Source organism: Pinus tabuliformis, chromosome 5_1, assembly GCF_031772625.1.
Source record: "Pinus tabuliformis cultivar Carrire ecotype Pingquan chromosome 5_1, CPIR1, whole genome shotgun sequence".
Classification (NCBI taxonomy): domain Eukaryota; kingdom Viridiplantae; phylum Streptophyta; class Pinopsida; order Pinales; family Pinaceae; genus Pinus; species Pinus tabuliformis.
Genome location: NC_142305.1, coordinates 587,360,431 through 587,381,006, shown reverse-complemented (window position 1 = coordinate 587,381,006; position 20,576 = coordinate 587,360,431). Strand labels below are relative to the sequence as shown.

The 20,576-nt window shown below is 40.6% G+C and overlaps 2 pseudogenes; both read left to right on the top strand.

Annotated features, from left to right (window-relative positions):
• Window positions 1-519: 519 nt before the first annotated feature.
• On the top strand, window positions 520-2,910 carry LOC149166213 (uncharacterized; annotated as a pseudogene).
• Window positions 2,911-4,926: 2,016 nt separating this feature from the next.
• Window positions 4,927-20,576, top strand: part of LOC149166212 (uncharacterized) — a 32,955-nt pseudogene continuing 17,305 nt past the window's right edge.

Below are 20,576 nucleotides of genomic sequence, written 5' to 3'. Positions count from 1 at the left end.
ATCCATGAGTGGACAAAGGTGAAGGGGATGATTGCCTTCACATAGCCTAAAGGGGAATCGAATCTTCCCTTTCTTCTGACCACTGCCAGTTGATAGGGTAGCATCATCATGAGCTTTAGAGGACAATGAGGGACGAGCTTTAGATGGTCACCCTTGCACAATTTACAAGGAAACTTAACCTTCCGCGGAGGAGCAGAAGGTGGTCCAACCTGAGATGTACTCAGAGCAATAGCTGCACAGGTGGCCTCGCATTTATCATACTCCTTCTTCTTCTTCTTCTTCTTCTTCTTTTTCTTAGTCTCCTGGTTACTAGATGTGAAACTTTCGCCAGGCGAAGGAGGAGAGGAGGAGGAAGAAACAGGGGAAGAAGGCATAGGCCCAACCTTGGAATCTGTTAGACTCCGTCTTGTCAGCTCGCGCAGTCGAATTCACCAAGTTGCAGAGGCTGGTTCTCCTTGCCAAAGTTCAATATTGCAAAGAGGATTTCATCAGATGGTGGCGGTGCACTCATCATTGATTATGGACAAATATGGAAGGCGCCCACTTCTAATGATTGCTGCAGGAGGAATGTGCATAAGCTGCTTCATTATTGGATCATTCTACATACAGGGACATTTTGATGGGTCTTCTCTTCTACTACTTGCAAGAAAATTATCATTAATTGGTCTTTTGGGTTATATTGCAACATTTTCAATGGGCATGGGTGGAATTCCATGGGTCATAATGTCTGAGATATTTCCTTTGAATATGAAGCGTATTGCTGGCAGTCTGGTGTCTCTCACAGCTTGGTTTGGTTCATGGATTGTCACCCTCACTTTTAATTCTCTCTTTTCTTGGAGTTCTACAGCTTCCTTCTTTATATTTTGCATATGGCTTTTCTGAGGTTCATATCATCGCACTCTGTGGCATCCAAGGATCGTATATAATCTCTGTACCTGTGGCTTGCATCTATGATTATAATGGTTCGATTTGTTCAGAATCACAACTTATTGAGGTGTTGGAAGTCCTGTATGAGCAGTATACACAATATTTGACTTACTGCAAGTATTCTGATTTATCTCAAAACACAGGGAAATGCTACAGAACTATACTGTTCATGTTTCCATCTAGTAATCATTTCCCTTTAGCTTGGCATGAGAATCAACAGATCGGAGAATCGATAACTATGACTGACTCTGAGGTCATCTCTTAACATGCTTGAAGGAGGCACAGGCTGTTGTATTTGGCCAGCAAGTTTGTTCCTATTTGAGTTTTCGTTCTCTCATCCACAACTTTTTTCTAATAAATCTTGTTTTGAGGTGGGATCCGGTGTTGGTTTAGTTGGCATATGTCTCGCTAATGTTAAAGCTTCTAAGGTCATACTGAGTGATGGAGACTTGTCTAGTTTATCCAATATGAAGTTTAAATTAGAAACAAATCAGGTAGCCATCATGGAAAAGTTAAAACAAAAGTATTATCAGGATCTTACATTTACAACGCAGTTAGAATGCAGATATCTAACATGGGAATCGGCCTCTGCAGATGAAATTCAAAACTGTGGTGCAGAAGTAATATTGGGAGCAGATGTAATTTATGACCCATCATCTGTGCCACACCTTGTACGGGTTTTGGTTGCACTTTTGGGGACCAAAAAGGGTTCATTGGGGAGCCACGATGGAACACCAGTTCCAGAGCCACCAATTAATGAGAATAGATCCATGTTTGGTTCGATTGAGCTAGAAAAGCCTGATAAGAGTCACAAGGACAATAAAGGTCCTAACAACGCATACCTCTGTAGTTATTTCTCGCAGATTTTATCCAGACTTAGAGTTAAAAACATCCAACAGGCACACATATACTACAAATTGGACCAATTACAAAGGAATGAGGTCACGGGAATCCAAATTTGCAGATCTTCATACGGTTAGATAGTTCGACAAATTCTTTGATGCGATTGCAAAGAGCAGAAATTGATATGGCTTTCACACTATATCAGGAGCAAATGATTTGAGTCTAAATCCAGATGGCTCAGCTGTAAATCCTACAGCTATGCAGCAGCACATTCGAAATGATTCACATCTTATGAACCTATTGCTGGAGAGAGATCCAGCTTTTGCAGAGGTTGTTATTGGGGATAACTTGAATGTCTTTTAAAATACTCTCAGACAGCAGCACCAGCAAAGGCTGCAGCTTGAACGCCAAAAACAGGAAGAAATAGCACTCCTTAATGCAGATCCTTTCGATGTGGAAGCACAGAAGAGGATTGAAGAGGCTATTCGACAGAAAAGTGTTGATGAAAATTGGGAAGCTGCACTAGAACATAATCCAGAGGCTTTTGCACGAGTGGTTATGTTGTATGTTGACATGGAGGTCAATGGTGTTCCTTTAAAGGCATTTGTAGACAGTGGAGCCCAAATGACAATAATATCTAGGAGATGTGCAGAGAGTTGTGGTTGATGGCATGTAAGGTTGCTGAGACTTTTGGATCGACGATATGTGGGTGTTGGTCATGGGGCCGGTCAATCTGAAATAGTCGGTCGTATACATGTGGCACCAATTAAGATTGGAACACAATTTTACCCCTGTAGCTTCACAGTGCTTGATTCTCCTAACTTGGAATTTATCTTTGGGCATGGACATGATGCTTGCTGGTTATTCACCATCAAAAAAGAGACTCTTAAAAAACTCAGAAAGTGGTGTGTTTGTGAATTTGATGTCGATGGGAAAACTATAGTCTTTTCAGGGCATGTCAAGGTCCAAGGAGTGCCATCTCATAATTGGCAGCGCTATTCAAACGGAGCCAAAACACCATATTTCTTGGATAGTATAACGGTGAACGGCAGCAAAGTAAAAAGTCAAAGTTTAAATTGGAACGTAGATATTCATGACAGCAGAAAACAAGATTCGATTGCCTATATTTATCTTCAGTAATGGGATTGACATCTGTAAATGCCACCTCTTCATCAGTTATCAACAGATTCGAGTAGAAAATGGAGCACTTATCTATCTTCAAAAATGTTGATTGGCTCTTAGTTTTGTTTGTTTAATAATGATAAAACAAATTCCTTGTCTTGGGGTCGATGGTTTTTCCCCTAGCAGAGTTTATTTAATGTATTAAAAAATAATTTGTAAGGAGGGGAGAGAGAGTTCTGAGCGCTGGTGGAGGAGAGAGAACAGAGCTTTCATTGTACAGTCTTTGACAGGGATTTTAATGAAAATACCTAGCTCTGGCTTCTAAGATTCCTGTGGTATGAGATTTAACATTTTTGTCCTCTTTTGTTTCATATGTAGCCTGTTATGTGTTCATGTCATTTCATGATAGTTTCCAATTGAACAAATGAAGTGTTAAGGTAGAATTCATATTTTGTATGCTCTGCCTTTAAGTTTGTTCATATTTAATGTTTTCTTCTGTTTGACAAGGATTCATCCTCTATGCCCTTGTCAGCTCCTCAGCAGTCTTGCCATTCCATTTAATCTCAATTTGATGTTAAACTTTCTTGCCTACCTTGCCTCAGGAGACAATCTGTGTTTTTGATTACATTTCTCTATTCAAGCTATTTCTTAGCCCCATGCAGCCCAGAAAAACCCCATCATTTTATTAAAAACCCCTTTTTTATCAATTTACTAGCCTAAAATCAGTATTCATATCGGTCATCTCAGCCCTTTGAAGACCTTTTGCCGAGATAGACCCGGAGAGAGCCCTCTCCTGTCCTCGTAGGGCTAGCTACGAGGCTAAGTGGTTTGATGTTGCCTTGGATTTTGCCTTCCTTAGCCTGAGGCAAATTCGAGCGCTAACATATTGGCGACCATACTGGGGAGAACATTCAACTTGTTGATTGTCTTGTTCCAATACATGAAATCAAATTGCAGATCTGATGCTGATGGTGGACAGCAGTCAGACACATATGCAGGCTGAACCATTCACCTGGCGACTCCAATTCGATCCAGACATTCCAACGCTTGCTGATCCATTCATGCAATGGTAGGGTATGTGGCAAACCCTGCCCTGTGTGAAGCTGTAGAAGAAGTAAGAAATGAGTTAGCAGATTCTGAATTTGATGAAGATTTTTTCAGTGCCTTGCTTCATTGGTTGAAATCTCCAAAGTTCCCTTTTGAAACTAAAACTAGATTTTGTGAGTTAGTTGTTGAAAGAGTTGAGAAGGAGATTCAATATTTAGATGAGCAGATCCAGTCATATGATTTCCAAGACCCTAAAAAGTTCTTGGAAATCCTTCCTCCATTGAAACAAGAAATCATAGAATTGCCTACAGATGTTTACATTGACAGTGTGCAGCTGGAGGTATGTGTTGCAGAGTTTGGGCAGCCAACAGAGTCTGGCTTCCGTGATCCAATTGCAATGTACATGGAAATGTTTTTCAGTTTGATTAATAGATCAGGCTATATTCTGCGTGACCAGGCTCATTACGTGCATGAAGGGCTGCCAGCAATTACATCTGTGTCCTGGTGGAAGCATTTTCAACCGGCATCATTCTCAGGTTTACTTGAATGGTTGATCTGGCATTTCAGTATTACCTGATCTATTGCTTTTACAGCAAAGTAGGGTAGCTTTTGTAAATAAATAAGCAGCCATAAGGTAGCATTTTGTTCCAGTTTCATTACAGTTTAGTTTGAAGTTTGCCGAATTAGTCTTTCAATCAATTCAGTCAGTTTCCAGTTAATAAGTTGAGTCTTCAGTTGTGTTGATTTGTTGAAATAATGGACTCCATTACCCAATGGATGGAGGCACTGTCTGCTCTCCCAAAGTTCTGCGGTTCTTGGCACCTCCAAGAAGCGGCAACTGCCATCCCTAGTGGAGCCGATGTTAGACACCGTCTTGTCAGCTCGCGCAGTCGAATTCACCAAGTTGCAGAGGCTGGTTCTCCTTGCCAAAGTTCAATATTGCAAAGAGGATTTCATCAGATGGTGGCAGTGCACTCATCATTGATTATGGACAAATATGGAAGGCGCCCACTTCTAATGATTGCTGCAGGAGGAATGTGCATAAGCTGCTTCATTATTGGATCATTCTACATACAGGGACATTTTGATGGGTCTTCTCTTCTACTACTTGCAAGAAAATTATCATTAATTGGTCTTTTGGGTTATATTGCAACATTTTCAATGGGCATGGGTGGAATTCCATGGGTCATAATGTCTGAGATGTTTCCTTTGAATATGAAGCGTATTGCTGGCAGTCTGGTGTCTCTCATAGCTTGGTTTGGTTCATGGATTGTCACCCTCACTTTTAATTCTCTCTTTTCTTGGAGTTCTACAGCTTCCTTTATATTTTGCATATGGCTTTTCTGAGGTTCATATCATCGCACTCTGTGGCATCCAAGGATCGTATATAATCTCTGTACCTGTGGCTTGCATCTATGATTATAATGGTTCGATTTGTTCAGAATCACAACTTATTGAGGTGTTGGAAGTCCTGTATGAGCAGTATACACAATATTTGACTTACTGCAAGTATTCTGATTTATCTCAAAACACAGGGAAATGCTACAGAACTATACTGTTCATGTTTCCATCTAGTAATCATTTCCCTTTAGCTTGGCATGAGAATCAACAGATCGAAGAATCGGTAACTATGACTGTGACTCTGAGGTCATCTCTTAACATGCTCGAAGGAGGCACAGGGTGTTGTATTTGGCCAGCAAGTTTGTTCCTATTTGAGTTTTCGTTCTCTCATACACAACTTTTTTCTAATAAATCTTGTTTTGAGGTGGGATTCAGTGTTGGTTTAGTTGGCATATGTCTCGCTAATGTTAAAGCTTCTAATGTCATACTGAGTGATGGAGACTTGTCTAGTTTATCCAATATGAAGTTTAAATTAGAAACAAATCAGGTAGCCATCATGGAAAAGTTAAAACAAAAGTATTATCAGGATCTTACATTTACAATGCAGTTAGAATGCAGATATCTAACATGGGAATTGGCCTCTGCAGATGAAATTCAACATTGTGGTGCAGAAGTAATATTGGGAGCAGATGTAATTTATGACCCATCATCTGTGCCACACCTTGTACGGGTTTTGGTTGCACTTTTTGGGACCAAAAAGGGTTCATTGGGGAGCCACAATGGAACACCAGTTTCAGAGCCACCAATTAATGAGAATAGATCCATGTTTGGTTTGATTGAGCTAGAAAAGCCTGATAAGAGTCACAAGGACAATAAAGGTCCTAACAACACATACCTCTGTAGTTATTTCTCGCAAATTTTATCCAGACTTAGAGTTAAAAACATCCAACAGGCACACATATACTACAAATTGGACCAATTACAAAGGAATGAGGTCACGGGAATCCAAATTTGCAGATCTTCATATGGTTAGATAGTTCGACAAATTCTTTGATGCGATTGCAAAGAGCAGAAATTGATATGGCTTTCACACTATATCAGGAGCAAATGATTTGAGTCTAAATCCAAATGGCTCAGCTGTAAATCCTACAGCTATACAGTAGCACATTCGAAATGATTCACATCTTATGAACCTATTGCTGGAGAGAGATCCAACTTTTGCAGAGGCTGTTATTGGAGATAACTTGAATGTCTTTTAAAATACTCTCAGACAGCAGCACCAGCAAAGGCTGCAGCTTGAACGCCAAAAACAGGAAGAAATAGCACTCCTTAATGCAGATCCTTTTGATGTGGAAGCACAGAAGAGGATTGAAGAGGCTATTCGATAGAAAAGTGTTGATGAAAATTGGGAAGCTGCACTAGAACATAATCCAGAGGCTTTTGTATGAGTGGTTATGTTGTATGTTGACATGGAGGTCAATGGTGTTCCTTTAAAGGCATTTGTAGACAGTGGAGCCCAGATGACAATAATATCTAGGAGATGTGCAGAGAGTTGTGGTTGATGGCATGTAAGGTTGCTGAGACTTTTGGATCGACGATATGTGGGTGTTGCTCGTGGGGTCGGTCAATCTGAAATAGTCGGTCGTATACATGTGGCACCAATTAAGATTGGAACACAATTTTACCCCTGTAGCTTCACAGTGCTTGATTCTCCTAACTTGGAATTTATCTTTGGGCATGGACATGATGCTTGCTGGTTATTCACCATCAAAAAAGAGACTCTTAAAAAACTCAGAAAGCAGTGTGTTCGTGAATTTGATGTCGATGGGAAAACTATAGTCTTTTCAGGGCATGTCAAGGTCCAAGGAGTGCCATCTCATAATTGGCAGCGCTATTCAAATGGAGCCAAAACACCATATTTCTTGGATAGTATAACGGTGAACGGCAGCAAAGTAAAAAGTCAAAGTTTAAATTGGAACGTAGATATTCATCACAGCAGAAAACAAGATTCAATTGCCTATATTTATCTTCAGTAATGGGATTGACATCTGTAAATGCCACCTCTTCATCAGTTATCAACAGATTCGAGTAGAAAATGGAGCGCTTATCTATCTTCAAAAACACTGATTGGCTCTTAGTTTTGTTTGTTTAATAATGATAAAACAAATTCCTTGTCTTGGGGTCGATGGTTTTTCCCCTAGCAGAGTTTATTTAATGTATTAAAAAATCATTTGTAAGGAGGGGAGAGAGAGTTCTGAGCGCTGGTGGAGGAGAGAGAACAGAGCTTTCATTGTACAGTCTTTGACAGGGATTTTAATGAAAATACCCAGCTCTGGCTTCTGAGATTCCTGTGGTATGAGATTTAACATTTGTGTCCTCTTTTGTTTCATATGTAGCCTGTTATTTGTTCATGTCATTTCATGATCATTTCCAATTTAACAAATGAAGTGTTAAGGTAGAATTCATATTTTGTATGCTCTGCCTTTAAGTTTGTTCATATTTAATGTTTTCTTCTGTTTGACAAGGATTCATCCTCTATGCCCTTGTCAGCTCCTCAGCAGTCTTGCCATTCCATTTAATCTCAATTTGATGTTAAACTTTCTTGCCTACCTTGCCTCAGGAGACAATCTGTGTTTTTGATTACATTTCTCTGTTCAAGCTATTTCTTAGCCCCATGCAGCCCAGAAAAACCCCATCATTTTATTAAAAACCCCTTTTTTATCAATTTACTAGCCTAAAATCAGTATTCATATCGGTCATCTCAACCCTTTGAAGACCTTTTGTCGAGATAGACCCAGAGAGAGCCCTCTCCTGTCCTCGTAGGGCTAGCTACGAGGCTAAGTGGTTTGATCTTGCCTTGGATTTTGCCTTCCTCAGCCTGAGGCAAATTCGAGCGCTAACAGAATCAACATGTCATGGTTCGAACGAAGGAGACGGTGGAACAAGAGTCATGATGCTCAGGACCACCGAGGTTGAAAACAAGCACAGGGACAGACCGATGATTAACCCAGGCAAGGACAGTGTTGCCATATACGGAGCACCAGCATTTCCAAAAGGTTGAAACGGACTAGGATTCCCCTCTAGGGACAAACTTTGGCCCGTAGACTCGGGGAATGTTGCCATCAGGAACGAGCCTGAAAAACAATCGAACTGTAAAGAAGAATTCTAACTATTACGAGGAATATTTCGTGGGCAGTAAATTTTATGACACAGGAACAAAACTTGACCTTTTCATCTTTAAAGAGTAAAGAAAAGGACAAAAATATGACTCTAGTCGCCTTCGAATATTTGATGAGCCTAAAGTGACAAGTGCTCAGATGGACCTTTTCTTTTAGGGAGTTCAAAAAGGAACGAAGGTGACTACTCTGGAGAACTAGGCAACAATTTTACCAAACAACCCATAAAACTGCATATACACCTTGGCAGTCATATGAAAACCAAGGACTTTCCGTACGACAGTTAATCTTCTCGAATGCTATGTTCGATGCGTTACGGTTTGCAAGGTTGCAGACACGGCTTCCTAAGGATAAATGATGATAACCTAGTGGGGTCTCCCAACATATACTCGATGGTACATGGGAGCACAATTCTGTACTAGACCGCTATTGAGTCACAGAAGGAGGAATCACCCAACCTTGAGTGAAAATAATAGTGACTAGGTTTAACGACGTCGGAGCACGTCTCTAGCCTAAACCTCTAAATAGTGTGCATTATGTTCTAATGCATTGTTATATTCATTCAGTTCGTTTTAAGGTTGATCTTGAATTATATTTCAGTTTTCAGGCCTTACCGTATGTATACAACAAATCCTAGGATGCAGGTAGAATGAATGAAAAATCCTTTTTCTTCAATGAACACCTACCTACAGGAGGGTAGAGAGATCATTCCCAAACCAAGAAAACCAAGACAACAAAGGCAGTCACTCAATGCATACAGACATCAATCCTTAAAGTGCACGGATACTACTAATGAGAGATCTTATCATTCGCTTTCCAATATGAAAACTTGAATGCAAATTCACTTTCACTTTCATACACTAAATGGATGCAATCCTTTTGATTTTGATGTCTTTAAATCTAGAAGAAGCACATAATCAACAAGAAAGTGTGGAAAAAGTTGGTTGATCCAAACAATTGTGATCTATGTTCGGTAGCGAAAAGAAATCGAATCAATGCCAAATATTGGTTCAATAACAGTCACTAAACAATCAACCAAAAACAAGCAAAGGGGAAGGCTCAATGAAACCAATAAAAAGTTGCAAATGAACCTTGAACGAACAAGCAACCAAGCCAATTGATTCAAGAAACTTGAAATAATGAACTAGGTCACATAGGCAAAAAAGCAAGATTCATTCAACAGAGCTGACAAAAGAGTGCCTCAACCATAAACAGTGAAAAACAAGCTACTAAGCAGGTAAGAAAAGCAAGGGACCAGCAGGACTGATGGACTCAGGAGGCAAAATTGAGAAAATCAATTCTACAGCAATCAGCGCGGGTAATACACAAGCAACAAGCACTGATAAAGAACTAGCTGCAGCAACAGAGCAATGTCAGCGCGGAAGTACACGACTTTTCCGCGATGGTCGGATTTTCAGAACCATCGCGACTGTGAGGCGTAATTACGCGATGCACAGGATATTACAAAAGGGTGAGTGTGATGACAGCGCGATTGTTAAATTTAAATCCATGATGATGTTCAAAACAATGACAGGCGAACCAAAACTCCCAAATCAAAAGCAGTCAATTCTTCAATCAAATAGAGGTACTTCCTAGATCAAGCCAGGAAACTCAAAATACTGGTAACTAATCCCAAAACTTCAAAAGAGACCAAATCGAAAATCAAAACAAGAGAAAACAAAGGAAGAACAAAGGCCAAACTCCCCAGTGGAGTCGCCAATATGTGATGCAGGAAAGTGTTCCTTCTGTGGACAGAGGCAACCCCTCTAGCCCTAGAGTGGGTCTAGTCACAAACAAGGACAGATCAACAATAGCTTTCCTTAAACAATCATAGTTGGAGGCCTACCTCAACCGGTGGTCGATGGAGTTCCGTTGCACTACTCCAGCTTCTGCTTCCTTCTCCTAATGAGTGATCAACCTGAAACAATGCAAAGGAAATACAACAAAGCACGTAACCGGAAAACAACAATGATCTATTTACTCACAAAGTCAAGAAGTCATGAGATATCAAGTAAATTACATATAAGACATAGGAAAACATCATTGATTGTATTAATAATGAAATAATAGTAAGCTTACAACCAAAGTATTGACGTCACAAGCCTTCTCAGAGGGATCCAGCCAGCATGTTCCTCAAGCATTCACTCTTTGGAAATGGATCTCCCAAACTCACAAAGTTCTCTCTCACTCATAAGTTTTATAAAATGTTAAGGGCACTTCACAACTTTCCACAAGCTATCAACAATCCCACACTTGTCACACTCACACCAACTATCTAGCAAACTCACAAACACTAACAGCACTACTCAACTAGCCAACTATTAGAAACTAGCAATGCATAGCAATGGTGAGAGTTTAAATAGGAGGAGTCTCCATGAAAAGTGGAAGAGTGAGCTTATCCCAAAGGAAGGTAGCACAATTGATGGAACTGCCATGCCAGAGAAAGGAGGGTGATACAAACTATGCCAACAACCAGGTTTGGAGTCATCTAGAAGGCTGACTGTTAGAACAAATTCGCCCAATCTGGATCATTGTGGGTGAATAACTGAGATTTAGCACTGATATTGATAGTGAGCAATGTAGCTAGTTAGATCACCGCTAAAGATAATAAGTAACCTCTCACTGGAGCATGAAATCGGACCATCGTGGGAATTAGATATACTTCTGCACTGGTAGCGCAGCTGGACTATTCATGAGCATGCTTCAGTGCATATATTAAGTCCACAGTCGCGATGAGGCAAATAACTTAGGAAAAATGGGTCATTTGGCAGCACAAGAGAGAATTTGTTCAATATGAGCATGTTTGTCTTGGACACATGACAGAGTAGAAGGACTGGAGTGAAGACAGTGACAAATTACTGTGTAACACCAGGTTGATAAAAGTAAAGTTGGTAGCCTAGGAGTTACAACATTGTTTGCTGCAATATTGGTGCTCACCACTTTTTGGTGCCATTTCCGGGGAAGCTTCAGAGTATTCTTTGATTACTTCTTTCTTCTATTTCCTGTTGCAACATTTTTCCAATAGTTTATTTCGGCAAAAGTAGACTAGTCATTTCTTTTCTTTCAGTTCTGCATTTCCTTGCTTTCCTTTTCAATTCTATAAATTTCCATTTAGCAAGTTCATTTCAGCTAGTTGCAATTTGTTTTGTTCAATCACAATTTCAGTTTTTGCAGGTACTTTCAGTGTGGGGAAAAAGAAACAAAAAACCAACCAAAAATATTTCCTTTGATGCCTCGTAGGAGTAGAGATAACTTAGGGAAAAATTTTCCCAACACCCCCACTGCTTCACACAGCTAACCTTCTCTATTCTTTGGTGGCTGCAATCAAGAAGAACCCTTAGGTGAAAATCCAAACATATTTGAAGAAGCTATAGAGGAAGAGGAAGAAGAAAACATATTCTACAAGTTCGGATATCTGAGAGAGTTGATCACAGACCAAGGCAGTCAATTCACTTCCAACCTAATTAAAGACCTGCTCACACATCATAAGATCAAGCACAGGACTTCCACCCCTTACCATCCACAAGCCAATGGGCAAGTGGAGGTCACTAACAAAGCATTGGAAGGGATCCTAACTAAGGTAGTGAGCAACAGCAGAAAAGACTGGGCGGACAGATTAGTTGAGGCCACTTGGGCCTACAACACAACATGGAAGACCATCATCGGGTTCACACCCTATGAATTGGTCTATGGGAAGAAGGCTTTACTATCAATGGAGTTTGAATTCAATACCCTAAGGATGGTAGCTCAGCTGGACCTAGACCTCAGCCATGCACAGAAGGAGAGATTACTTTATCTCAATGGATTGGATGAATACAGATTGCAAGCCCTTCTCCATACAGAGGTAGTTTAGCTTCAGAGAAAGATATGGCATGACAGAAATATGAGGGAGAAGCAATTCTAAGAGGGAGATTGGGCACTACTCTATGATTTAAGATACAAGGATTTCAAAGGCAAGCTGAGGACAAGACAAATGACAATGGTTTAATTCTGATCAGAACCATTGATGATGAAGCCATCCCCATGCTTGTCAATGGACATCGGTTGAAAGTCTACAAGAAACCCCTATCCAAGTGAGAGTTTATTGAAGATTTGAATAAAACAGTGATGGTAGTGGAGCATGTCTTAGCTTCCACTTCACCCACTCACTGAAGAAAAAAGAGAAAAAATAAGGACACAAGTGAAAACCTCCATGAGGTGCTTGAGTCCCATCATTGGGTTGAAAACCTCTTCTGAGGCAGTCCAGTGATGTCAAAAAAAAAAGGAGAAAAGAATAATATCCTTGGGTGAAAACCTCCCTTGGAGGTGCCCAGGGTAGGCAATTAAGGTGAAAACCTCTTTGAGGTGCCCTAGTTGTTTTCAAAAAGAGAGAGAGAGAGAGAGAGAGAAAGAAAAAATGAATTTTTATTGCATTGCAGGTTTGCAGGAGGACTACAGGGAGCAGAAGAAGGTGCCAACGGGACCCTGACATTCATACTAGCATCCATCTCATCTTCTCCACACCTTCCTCCATCATTTTTGGCATCTCTTTCACCCCACTGTACCTCTTCTTCCAAAACTATGTTTTCTATAGGATGCTCCTGTAGGAATTACAGAGAGCCAAAAGTGTCTACAAGAGGCAGTTTGAGGGACAAGAAAATCTTCTTAAGGAACCTATAATCCCTCTTACCATCTTCAAACCTCCTTGCCATCATTTCCAAACCTACATCACACTCCAAGCATCATTATTATTATTATTATTTTCTCATTTCCAAGAAAAAAGCACAGAAAAAACAGTTTTTTAGTTTTGAAAAAAAAAAGAGGAGGAAAATGCACCATTAACTTTACTTGAAGCTTACCTACTATCCCTCCATCATTCATCTCCACCTATAGCATCATTCTCGAGCTCCAAGCATAGGGAAATAGCTAAAGTTTCAAGGGGAGAAGCAGATACAGGAGCTCATGCAGGAATTCCTGTAGCAGTTGATCCCATAGAACTCCAGCACCAGCGACAAGGGACAACACATTTGAAGGTTGAAAAGGCACATTTAGCTTAGCTCTAGAAAAAGAAGAACCTGCAAAAACACACAACAACACATCAGCAAGAAGAGACAACATGCATGAAGGAAAATGAAGGCATGCAGTAGAGAAATCCACAACACCTCATAGTCGATGGAAGCAAATACACTTGGATTACAGGTAAGTAGGTAAGTCACTCCTCTATCTGCATTTGTGTAATTAGGAATCATACGAAGGCAACGAGATGGTTGTAATTGAAAGAGGGAAAGGTGGCCAGTTAACTTGGCCACCTTCATTTAGTTGACTCCACTTAACCGAGATATCACCCACATGTGCGCACAGTCAACTCAAGCAAAAGACGCGAAGGACATGTAGTGGGAGAAAGAGTTAACTCTGATGCAGTAATGAGGGGATGATTATGAGGGGGGTCATGATGACCAAGCAGGTGGGGACCAATGGTCCTAATTTGGGCAATGTACACCTTGCCACCTCAGCACTCATAACTGAAAACAACCATAAAGGTAATGAGCACTCCTCCCTGCGCATTCTCATCACCTTTTCTTCAGTTTCTCCTCGTAACTCAGCCACACAGTAGTCTTCTTATGCCCCCACAACCTCATATCCACCATCCTCCATTGATTTCCTCTATATTTTTTCTCTCGGCATCTTCTATAGGAGCCCTACAGGTTTTCTATAGGAGCACCTACAGGAAATCTACAGGAGGGACAACGGGCTTCTATAGGAGGGGCAGTGAGTCATTTTTAAGGGAGGAAACGTGATTTTTGGCACGAATTTTAGTCTGAAGAGGTAGGGTTCATGAATGCCCTCTATTGAATATCAAAATGTGAAAGAGTTGGTCTCAAATTGAAGATAAAATGAGTCTTTAAGAGGGTAGAAATACATTAAAAAAAAATTTGTTTTTTTTTTAACACAGTCCACTCTGTTTTTCCATTTCACTCAAAATTATTTTCTCCGCCTCCATATCCATTTTTTCAAAAGAAGTACAGGCAGTATGACAGGGGGTTTTATGAGAAAAGAGCCCACTAACTCCACTAGACTCCATGCACATCCTCAAGTGGTGGAAATATTTACAAGGGCAGACAGGATGAATTTCTTTGAGAAGTTTAGAGGGTTTGATGATGAAATTGCCCATGAATTTGCTCTCTCTCTGGTCCCTCACACAAGAACTCATGCTATTGTAACCATTAGAGGCTTCTCCATTGAAATAACCCCTAAATTCATCAGTAGGGTCACTACCCTTCCTCTTGGGCTGCCTTGGAGTAAAGATGAGAAAATAATTGGCCAGGTGTTATAGACATTTTTGTGCCTTACAACATTGAGCATGAAATTTCCATAATCCAAGGGATCCAAAGTCCCTAAAAGTGTTGTTCCTGCCCCTAAAGGAGCAAGGTCAGCCAATGACAGCTTCTCCCAGAAGTTCTCCACCAAAAACTGCTCAAAACTAGTCAAATCAGGATCAATTCAGAGGCTCCACTAGCTTCCTGCGTTGCAAAGCACCCAAATACACTGGCTAGGTGCGTTGCAACGCAGGTGAATGCACTACCAGGGTGCGTTGAGCGGGAAATGACAAATGGCAAGCTCATTCAACGAGGTGGAAAGACAATGGAAGCTTCCAGAATCTTCTCCAATGACACTTGCCTCACTGAATTCGACTAATGATGAGTAAGAGGCTCTCAGTCTCCAAGTGGAAGCAAGAACTGACAGAGAGAAGCCACAAGTCAAAACATAAGCTGACTCATCCTCTCTGCTTACATCTATATATGGATCCCTCATCCCAGAGATCCAGAGGCTGGAATTTTGTACTTTGCAGAGAATTGCTGTTGGTTTGAGATTGAGATTAGTGCATTGGGTGATTTATGCTTTGTTGGAGGAGAGGAAGGGATTCCTTTGCTGGGAGGTAGATGCTGGATCGGGACTCTCTTGGTTGTATCTCCTCTTGGACTTTCTTATCATATCAATAAAACTATTTGAGTTTCTCCTACATGCTGTGTATCAATGATGCTTTGTTATATTTGCATGTTTAGCTTAATCTGATCCTAAGCTTTTTATGAATGTAAATCTATGTCTTTTGTGTAGTTTCCTCTTCTGTGATCTTGCAGGAACTTGGTGAAGTTGGACTAGTGAGGGAGCAGGTAGCGGGAAGCGAACAAAGAGGAGAGCGATTGGACCAAAAAACTAGCGAAAGACACAAGTTAGTTACATCCTTCCTCTTCGTTTACATTTCATAAAGAAGAATACAAAAATAGTTTTCCTTCTTTGTTGCTAAGGCACTATCACACCTTAGAGTGGGATAGGGGCGTTCTGAATGGATACTTTTCCCAACAACACCAGGCTGCCAAGAGGAAATTTTTCCAAGATAATGAAACCCCTGTTGAAGACAAAAATGAATTAGGAGGGCTAGTGTACCTTATCTGTGGGATGAGGTTAGCTACCAAATGATCAAATAAATTTCTTTTGAGGGGAGGAAAAACATTGTTTATGGATATCATTTCAGAATCCTCCAAGAATTGAGATATGGCATGGATACCCCAGCACATCAAAAGCTCATTATCCCTTACTTTCTCCTTCAGCCACTCATTAACTCCAGCACCAAGGTACAAGAAGGAAATTCATAGCAGCTAGCTCACCATGGCCTAGTCAAGATCCTAGTAGAAGAAGCCCTCCATACCCTTACAATCCCTATAGCATGGGAAGTTTTCAAAAATATGACAGCTGAGGATGACATCAAGGCATTAACCTATGATGTCAGTCTTGTTGTCAGTGAGGAGGGAGAATAGGAAGGAGGAGGAGATGAAGCCAATGGTGACATAGCAGAGCAAGAGAGGAAGGAGGAAAGAAAAGAAATATAGGAGGGGAGAGTTGAAGAGAAAGAACAGGAGGTAGAAAAAGAGACAGGGCAGGAGGAGGAAAAAGAAATAGAAGAGGGAGAAAAGGAGGCAGAGAGGGTAGAGCAAAGAGAAGAGTCCCCTAAAACTTTGGAAAGAGAAGCAGTAGCTGCCCTCACTACCCTTAGTACACCAGTCAAATAGAAGCAGAAGAGGAAAAGAAAAACCTCCATGTATTTCAAGGCAAGGAAGAGTACCAAAATTAAAACAAGCAAACCTCAGCCCTCATTAAAGACTCCCATCAACATTGAAGATTCACCATTTGCCAAGGTGAAAGAATCTCCTTCCAAGACACCCGTAACCTATGAAAGGAGGACTACAAGATCTTCTACATGGAAGGGAAAGAAAATTCTACAGGACCCCAAACCAGACCTATAGGAGGCTAAAACAGTCCTACAGGAGACATTGTCCAAACTACAAGAGACACAAAAACTTGAGGAAAAGATAGGAGGATAGTGAGAGGTGAAAGAGGAAACACAAGAGTTACAAGAACCTGACCCCTAGCCTAATCTTGACTCCTATTATAGACTACTTGAGGGAGGCAAGAAAATCCCATAGAAATTTGCAATTCCACTATTTTTTGAATTGGAAAAAGAGAGAGTGAGTATGCATAGGTGGATGTGGATAGCCAAGTCCAAAGGAGTTGAGGATATTGGCCACATGGAAGACAAACTCAGGGAAATGGGTAGGGGATTGAGTGCTCTCAGAGACAGAGAAGCCATTACAAAAAGCCACGTTGAGAATGAGAATGAATTATTAAGGAGGTAGCTGTAGGAGAAAGAGACTCATTTGGCATACATGGCCAACTTATCCATAGAAGCATTACAATGCAGAACACCAGCCAAATCTTATGGCCTCTATCTAAAGGATCAATGGCTTCAATTCCAAATAAAAACTTTGGCACAAAGAGGCATAATGCCTTTCCAAGACTACAGGCAGTTCATGGATTTGTGTGACCAAAGCACCTCCGAGGACAAAGCAAAGATGGCAGAGTTCTATCTACACAACATGGCCCTCACAGAACTGAATGTGTGGGACCCCAATGCCAAGCTAGAGGATCTGCAGGTAATGGCCATGGTGTCATGGATGAACCATGAAGAATTGAGGGCAGCAGAAATGAAAATATTGTTAATAAAAGAGCAGAATGAACCATTGATGATAAGAGTTGAGCCATTAGATCCTATGGCACTCATCAGCACACACAACCTGCTTGCTAATGACCCTCAAATTGCCCCTAAATATCTAGCCAATCAGGAACAAGCCATTGCACACTTTGATATATGCTTAAGCTACTTAGGGATGATTGTGTGCATGCATGCATGAGAAGATGGAACACCCTACCCCACAGCTTGCAGATCAGAGAATACCATTCCCCCATGAGGTTGAAGGAGGCAATGAAAAGAGTGCCAATGTACAAGCGCTCCATGCAAAGGCTGAAGGTCAACTAGATTGGCCTCAAACTGAGTCCTCCACTCATATTAGGCATGCTAGAAGGCAGAAAAGAAGAAGAGAGAAGGAGCAGTGGAAGGACATAGATAGAAAGGCATGATTTTATGGAGAACATGAGCAAACCACATTAGAAGCCTAGAATGCTAGGGAGGCCACCAGGGCCATGAAAGACTAAGAGATTGACTAGGTTTCTCAGAGGATGAGAAACACCTTCAGTAGGGGGTGATGATGAGCCTCATAAATGAGTAATTATATGGGCTCATTTTACCTCCTAACCTAGTCAAATCAACCATTCTCTTAGCTTATTGTATGATTTTCTGATTATATTTATGCTTATAGGGTGAGTTGAGTTAGTTATTATGCCATGTGGTCTAACATGTATTTAATACAAATTATTGATGGATTTTGAGGCCAAAGTCAGGGATCTAGTGGTCAAATTGCAACAATAACTCGAAGTAGACAAAGGAGATGAATTATAGGAGGGAATCGCCCTCATTTATTTCTCCTCACTTCAAATTCCCCTTCATTAAGGTCGGAGTACAAGCAACTGAATCATGCACTAGAAGGCAACTGAGCAAGTGGAAGATGATTGATAGTTATCTCGAGTTTTGGGAGCCAAGCCTCCTGGATTTTAAGGAATTTGTAGGTAGCTTCAAATGTATAAGTAGAGAGACCTAGGGCCTCACTAGGGTCAACTTTTTTGCTTGTGTAAACTCTGCTCAAATTTCAAGCTTACTATTTTATGACAATTTTATGTAATCTTGCTATCTTTTTATAATGAAGATGGAATCCTTTTTTAGCTAGCACTGAGTTACCTCAGAGGACTGAAACTCTTAGGTTAGGTCCCAATCCAAGTATCCAAGCTTCTCTTTACTTGTATTTGCATGCTTTACTTTAGTTTGTAGATTAGTTTGCTGATAGATGTATTTCTCTTATGGTTAAGAATAGGTTGCTTTTGATGATTTAGTAGATTGCTTCAATTTGTGCTTTCTATAGTAGGTTAATTAGTGATCAGAGAAGATTCAAAAGGCTAGCAACAATGCCCTAGCCTCTCTTCCTCCCTCTGGGACCATGATCTGAGGCAAAGACTCTCTTGCTACCCCAAAAACACAGATTTTTTCCTCATTCCTAGGACTTCTAGTGTTTGTAGCTCTCTAGTAGGTTGATAGTCCAGTTTTGATTTGCTTTAGATATTCTTTATCATGTTTACTTCTTGAAATGAAATAGTCTTTTTGCATTCTTTCATTTCTTACAACATTTCCTAGCATTTCCTTCTATACATCATAGTTTAGGCCATTTTAATGCAAAACTCTGTTTTTCCTAGGATGCACTCATTTCATTGGTTGCTTGATTTTCTTGGTTGAATGTCAGTTTCTATGTAGAAGATCTCTTCCAGTAGTAGGCCAGCTTACCAAAAATCACACCCTCCATCTGATCCATGCCCTATAGGTCTCCCAAACCTCACCTCAATTATGCCCTAGTTTCCTTCATTTTTCATAGAACTTCTTCCTCTCTCCTTGAGAAAACCTAATCATCTTTCTCTCTCCTGGTGATTCATGGTAGACCTTAGGTTCCCTAACACCTCATTCCAACCTTCATCCACCTTTTCCACCCACTCTCACACCCTCAAAACAGTGAAAATTTCTCTCGGCCTCCTCCTATAGGCCTCCTGTAGTCTCCATGTTTTCCTATTGTAGTTTTCTTGTGTCCTCCTGTAGTTTTTCCTGTAGGATTTCTTTTGAAGGCCGAGTGTGGGAAAAACCTCCAAAAGGCCACCTAAGACCTCCTAGGACCCATCCACACCATCCTACATCCTCCCAATCTCCAAAACCGCCCTCTAACACCACCTGTTCGTTGCCACACTCACACACAATAAATTAGATGCATGTTAAATTCACATAAAAACACATAAAAAACCAAAAATATGTTTTTTTCTTATTTACTTCAAGAAATAGCATGGTTAGATGTTGTTTACTTCCTTGAGTAGGTAATGGCATTTCTTTCATGGTTTTCATAGTGTTTTTGGCAAAAGTAGAATTAGCTTGTTAATTAGGGTTTACTAGGTTTTGCTTTACATTCCAGTCTTTCTCCTTTTTGCAATTAGAATAGCATATATAGAGTAATCTTTCTTTCATTTCATCACACATAGAGCTTCTTCTGAAATCTATTGAATTTGGCTTGAGCTCCTAGCGATCTCGTGCCAGCTGACCAAGTGACAACCTACAGTGAGAACTAGTACTTGTGCATATAGCACCGACGCTTCCAAGTTTGTTACGAACTACCGGGTTGATAAAAATAAAGTTGGTGTTATAGACATATTTGGGCACATCAACCCCAAACTTATATGTTTATGTATTAGGGTTCAACAGCCCCTAAAAGAGTTGTTTCATACCCTAAAGAAACATAGTCATCTGAATACATCATTCCCCAAAAGTTCCATCTCAGAAATCATCCAAAAAGTGCCTAAACTGAACCATAATGACTGCTACACTATCAAAGTGCGATGCATACTGACTTCTACACTGTCAAATTGCGATGCATACTATTTAGGCCTTCTATAAAGTGTGATGGGCGAGGATGGACAAATTTCCGGGACAGTTTATTAGTTGGTTGCTCATGGAATCTTCTAGAAACTTCTCCTGTGCCACTTGCCTTTCTGAATTTGCCCAAGGATGACCAAGGGAATTAGGAAACCATCTCTAATTCCCCTCTCTTGTGGAACCAATTGTAACAAGTGGAATGATACTAAGCAATCCCCATGGATGAC